Source organism: Lacerta agilis, chromosome 6 (genome assembly GCF_009819535.1).
Source record: "Lacerta agilis isolate rLacAgi1 chromosome 6, rLacAgi1.pri, whole genome shotgun sequence".
Classification (NCBI taxonomy): Eukaryota; Metazoa; Chordata; class Lepidosauria; order Squamata; family Lacertidae; genus Lacerta; species Lacerta agilis.
In genome coordinates, this window is record NC_046317.1 from 54,634,082 (window position 1) to 54,640,081 (window position 6,000).

Consider the following 6,000-nt stretch of genomic DNA (forward strand, 5'->3'; position numbering starts at 1 on the left):
CGCGAAATCCGGATCGAAAGTTCGCAGTCGATTAGCGCCCTCCTCTTTCCCACCTAGTCCGTCTCCCTCCTGCCTTGACTTTCTCATCCGCTCCCCGCACCCAAAACCAGACCACCCGAGACACAGAGCAACACGGCAGCAGCTTCATCCTCGCGCGAACCCCATTCCTCGCATCTGCCTCTCCCAGAACAGGAGAGAGCGCGCGGGCGAAACCCACCCAGCGAGGGTGTCCGTCAAATCAAACCTCCTTCCCCGTCGGCCCCGGAGAAGCCCCCCCCCCCACTGCCCCCCTTCAAATGCTCCCGCCACGGGTAAAGGACAAGGAGCTCAACTTACCCTTGGATTCTCCTCTCTCCTCTCCTCCTAGCTGCTGCTCCCTGCCATCGAGGCACGCACATCTGGCTCAGACGGATCCCTGGAGTTGGCAGACACAAGGAGGCTGGCGGCGGCGGCGGCAAGTGGGGGGCGGTGCGATTCCGGGGCCCAGACGAAGCTCGGGAGCTTGCCCAGACTCCCCCACCCGGACGGAGAGGATGGCAGGAGAGGGCTCTGACTCCGAGGCTCTCTCCTTCCTCGTTCCCTGCGCTCTCTCTCGCTCTCTCCTTTCCAGCTAGTTGTTGGGGAAGCGGCGGGGAGAAAGATCCTCTTTCCTTTCCCCCCTCTTACATCTTATTTGCGATCTCTCTCTCTCCCCCTCTCCTCTCCTTTCCTCTCCGCCGCCGCCGCCGCGTACACCTCCCTCCCTCCCTCCTCCGCCTCCTCCTCTCCCTCTAGACTCTCTCCCTTCCTCCCTCCTTCCCTCTAGCTGGAGTCACTGCAATGTGCCACCCACCTGAATCAGCTCCTGCCTGCTTTGCCACTTAACTCCTGAGGCACCAGCCGGCTCGCTGTGGTAAACAACCCGGGAGAGGGACCCTGCCTGCGTGGCAAGAGGCAGTGGTGATGGTGGGCTGCTGGCAGCCAGAGCCTAGGCTTCAGGAGAGCAGCTGTCTCCAGGCAAAGGCTGCCATCTCTGGGCGTTCGGGTGGAAGTTGCCAGAGATTGTGCCCAGGCGTGCGCCGTGGAGTGAGGGAGTGAGAGAACCCACAAGTATCCCAGGGCTGGGGGGGGGGGGAGAGATCAAGGCAGGAGAGCCAGAACTTGCTTTTATTTATTACTTTTGTATGCCGCCTTTCACCCACAAAGGAGCCCAGGGCGGCAGGCATGGAAATGTTAAAACAATACAAAGTAAAATAAAATGAACGTATTTAAAATGTTTGAAAATGCTTAGAACATCGAAAAACACCGAAAAGCAATCACATACCCTCACAGTTAGTAAATTCAAGGTTGGCATGGCCAGTCTTGCCTATAACCCATCAAATCCCTGAGTAAACAGGAATGTATTTCCACCAGACATTCAATGACTTTCACCCATCAACCCAACCATCAACCCAACAATGAACCAATCTATGCAAAAAATACATTTTTGGACACTACTATAAAAATACAGGATGGACACATAGACAACCACCTTATACCGTAAACCAACTGACCGACAAACATATCTACATGCTTCCAGCTACCATCCCAAACATACCAAACAATCCATTGTATATAGCCAGGCCCTACATTACAGCCACATCTGTTCCAACTCTACAGACAGAGACTCTCACCTAAGAGATCTACAGCAAACCTTTTTAGAACTAAAATATCCACCTGATGAAGTTAAACAACAGATCAACAGAGCCAGACTGATACCCAGAGAGAACTTGCTGCAAGACAGATCCAAAAAAGAAAATAACAGAACACCACTAGTAATCACATACAACTCCCAAGTTAAAACAGTACAACGCATCATCAGAGATCTACAACCTCTCCTAGACAATGACAGTTCTCTTTCTCAAGCTGTGGGAGGAAGTCCCTTCATCGCCTACAGACAGCCACCCAATCTAAAACAACTCCTCACCCACAATAATACAACAACAGGACTCAACATGGACACTGGTACCAGAGCCTGCAATAAACCCAGATGCCAACTTTGCTGCCACATAAACCCGGACAACACCATTACTGGCCCCAACAACATCAAACATACCATCTCAGGACTATTTAATTGCTCATCTTCCAACATTGTGTATGCAATCAAATGCCAACAGTGCCCTTCAACTCTCTATATTGGACAAACAGGCCAAACCCTACGCCAAAGGATAAATGGACATAAATCTGATATCAGGAATCACAAGACAGAGAAACCAGTAGGAGAACATTTCAATCTCCCAGGACAATCTATAAAAGATCTCAAAGTAGCTGTCTCAATACAAAGGAATTTCAGAAATAGACTGGAAAGAGAAGTGGCTGAATTGCAACTAATCACCAAACTTAAAACCATGGAGAAACCTGGTCTGAACAAAGACATTGGATTCTTATCTCATTATACATGACAAAGCTATCTTTAGCCATCTCACCCCTTGCCTTTCCCTGTAAGACCCTGTAAAAATTGCAGTCGTTAACAGTCCTCTACCGTACATGTTTTCCACACCTATCAGCTGATCACCCATTCCCACCACCCTTCTGAGTAATACCCCTCCCCACTCCCTCACTATATTTAAGGGTCTGGTGACTTCCGTTTCAGTGTATCCGAAGAAGTGTGCATGCACACGAAAGCTCATACCAAGAACAAACTTAGTTGGTCTCTAAGGTGCTACTGGAAGGATTTTTTTATTTTATTTTGTTTCTGCTGAAAGTCAGTAATGAGGGAGACAGATGCACCTCACCAGGGAGGGCATTTCGCAAATGGGGAGCAACCACCAAGGAGCCACTGTTGTTAGAACTCCTATGCCTAATATTATTAATAAAAATTTCTATTCTGACAAGCAACAAAGCCATAAAACAATATAAATTAAAACATTGAGACTTTCTTTAAAAGAAAAATAAGCAGTCCCAAGATCCTCACAACCAGTGCTTTTTTCCGGGGGTCCTCAAGGGTATGGAGTACCGGCACCTCCCCCCCCCCAAAGAAATGTTAAGAATGTGGCACTTACTGTAACAACTTCATGGTGAGTTCGGATGCCTTTCCCCCCTAAAAAATAAAAAAGCACTGCTCACAACCAACCATTTCAAGGTTTCCAGGAACAGTCTATTTCATCTACCAAATGCTGGATGAACATGAATGTTTTTTGTTTTGTTTTTAAATTCCTCCTGAGTAGTAATAATAAGGAGGTGTCAATGGCAAAAAGGGGTGGGGGAAAATCCGTTTGAAAAGTGCTGAAGACAGAGCCTTACCTACAGGGTGGGGGTAGGGGATGGAGCCAGGTTTTTTGGCCCGTGTGAAGCCTCCAGAGGGGTGCCATTGAGGCTCCCAGCCTGTGTGTATGCGCGCACGCAAATGCACATGGGTGCGTGTGTGGGTGTGTGGGTGCCAAACTTTGTCTTTGACCTGGGTGAAATCAAGCCTAGTTTCACCCCTGTTGAAGAGAATCAGTTTCAAAAATGCTCCACCCAGGCAAGCATAAGAATGCAAGAAGAGCCTGATGGATCAGGGCCACGTACACAACTAGTCCAGCATCCCGTTCTCACAGTGGCCAACCGCATGCCTGGAGAAAACCCACAAGAAGGATTCATGCACAAGAGCCCTCTCCTCTCCTGTGGTTTCCAGCAACTGGTATTCAGAAGTATTGCTGTACAGGCATATTACAGCCATCTTGGCTAGTAGTCTCTGATGGTTCTCTCCTCCACGAATTTGTCTAATCCTCTTTTAAAGCCATGTAGGTTGCTGCCTCTATGTGGGAGCAAGTCCCATAATTTAACTATATGCTGTGTGAAGAGGTTATTTCTAAAGCAAGAAGCATTATCAGAGTTCAAGGACACAATCCAATCAGGGGAAAATTAATAATAATAATAATAATAATAATAATAATAATAATAATAATAATAATAATAATAATAATAATAATAATAAATAACCCACCTTTTTCCTTATCAGGGACTCAAGGCAGCTTCCAGATAAAATAGGAACAACTAAAAACAGAGAAAAGAAATTAATTAAAAACAATTAAACATTAATAGAATTAAAACTATATATGAATTTAAAAGAACTATTAAAAACATACAGATAACTGCACTAAAACCAGCATGGCACCAGCCCTTCCCTTAAAAGCAGTCAGTTCCCAAAAGTCTGTTGGAATTAGAAGGGATGACAAGGAGGGAACCTGTCTAACGTCTCTAGGGAAGGAGATCCAACGTCTGGGAGCAGCCACTGAGAAGGCCCTCTCCTGCATCTCTACCAAGCATAGCTGTGAGGGTGGCAGGACTGAGCAAAGTGTCTCCTCATTCAGAACCTGGGCAGATTATATGACAGAATATGGTCTTTCAGATAGCTTGGACCTCAGTCATGCACGGCTTTATAGATCATAACCAACACTGAACTGTGTCCAGAAACACAGCAGTTGTATGCTCCCTACCCTATAACCCCTGAGGAAAGTTTGAAGCATGGCCAGCAAGGGATATGTCTCAAGGGATAGACAGAGAGGGCCGGAAGTGCCCCACGCATGGAGTAGGAGAAGCCTTATGGTTCTTTGCTGCAAGACAGTACTAGGAGTTCTACAGGGAAACATCAATAACAGAGTCCCATTCCTGTGTACTGTGTGATGCAGGTCAGTGTGACCTCCGCATTAGAGAACCCGTGTGCACATACTGATGCAGAGGAAATGGAGCAGCTCAGGCTGCTGTCCAAGAAAGAGGAAAAAGAGAATCTCGCGTTAAAAGGAAGAAAATGTGTCTCAGCAGCCAACCTAAGCTCAAAACCACATGCTTCATTTATTCATTACGCTATTTATAGGTTGACTCGTTATAGAAAGTTATCTGGGCAGCTTACAGCATAAAACATTGAAACATTTAAAAATCACATTACAGTAAAATTGAATAAAACACCAACCTTCCCCAGCTATGATACAGCTGATTCAGAAGATCTGCTTCCTGCTAACTCTCCTATACACCAGTTTCAAATGTCTATGGGTTTAATTCTGGCCCTTTCGCTATAATAACATAACACAGAGAGCTAGCTACCATACTGGATAGACCTAGGAAGAATCCTGCTATCCTAAAACAATATAATAACTCATTGAGTGTGCTGTCATAGAATTATAGAACTGTAGAGTTGAAAGGGGTCCTGAGGGTCCTCTAGTCCAACCCCCAACAATGCAAGAATCTCAACTAAAGCATCCATGACAGACGGCAAATCAACCTCTGCTAAAAATCTCCCATGTCACTCATTGAATTGATACCTTTTTTCTTTTACCACATGGCGTGCTGATTCAGGTTGGGACCCACTGCTTGCCCGATGCATGTTGAAAAGCCTGCCTTTTCTTCCAGAGACACTATCATTGCCAGAGTTGGAGCCAGCAAAAAATTAAGCTTAGACATTGAGCACCTGACATTCTGTACCATAGCATGGCATCCAGTACTCTGAATCAGCCTTTGCCTACTTGGTGCCCTCCAGATGGCTAGGACTACAACTCCCATTGACTAGGGCTGATGGGAGTTGTAGTCCAAAATATCTAAGAGGGCACCAGGTTGGCAAAGGCAGCCCTAAATCCTATGCCTATAAATAGAGTTAACATCAGAGTTTGGACCTCTTCACCCTCTTGAAGGCCCATGAGAGTTCATAGCAAGCAGTGGGGTGGTGGTGAAGATCAACTCCCTTTCCTTTTAGCTAAATATTCATTGAGATCCAAAAGACCGCTGATGCCCTAGCCATGGCTTTTGTTTAGAAGCTATTTTGCAAACTGTGGGACTCGACATGCGAGGACGATGGAAAAAACCACCAGCTGAGAAATGCTGGGCTGTCACCTCCATCTCAGAGTCAGCTGCACCACAAAGGCTGACACAATTTTGACAGCATCAGTGTTGGGTCTGTTTTTAGCTGTCCTCCTAAGCTTTCTCTCAAATCAGCTTTATGAAGGCGCCAATAAGCACTCTTGCTCACATTCCATTCCGTGAACACCCTCGTTCACCAAATAATCA

At 46.3% G+C, this 6,000-nt stretch overlaps 1 protein-coding gene across 1 annotated transcript in view; it reads right to left on the minus strand.

Moving 5' to 3' along the window:
- LRRN2 (leucine rich repeat neuronal 2) overlaps positions 1–710 on the minus strand; it is a 156,404-nt gene extending 155,694 nt beyond the window's left edge. Inside the window, exon 1 of the mRNA XM_033152780.1 lies at positions 337–710. The gene's annotated coding sequence lies outside the window, so the exon portion shown is untranslated. The remainder of the gene's footprint in view (positions 1–336) is intronic.
- Positions 711–6,000: the final 5,290 nt, after the last annotated feature.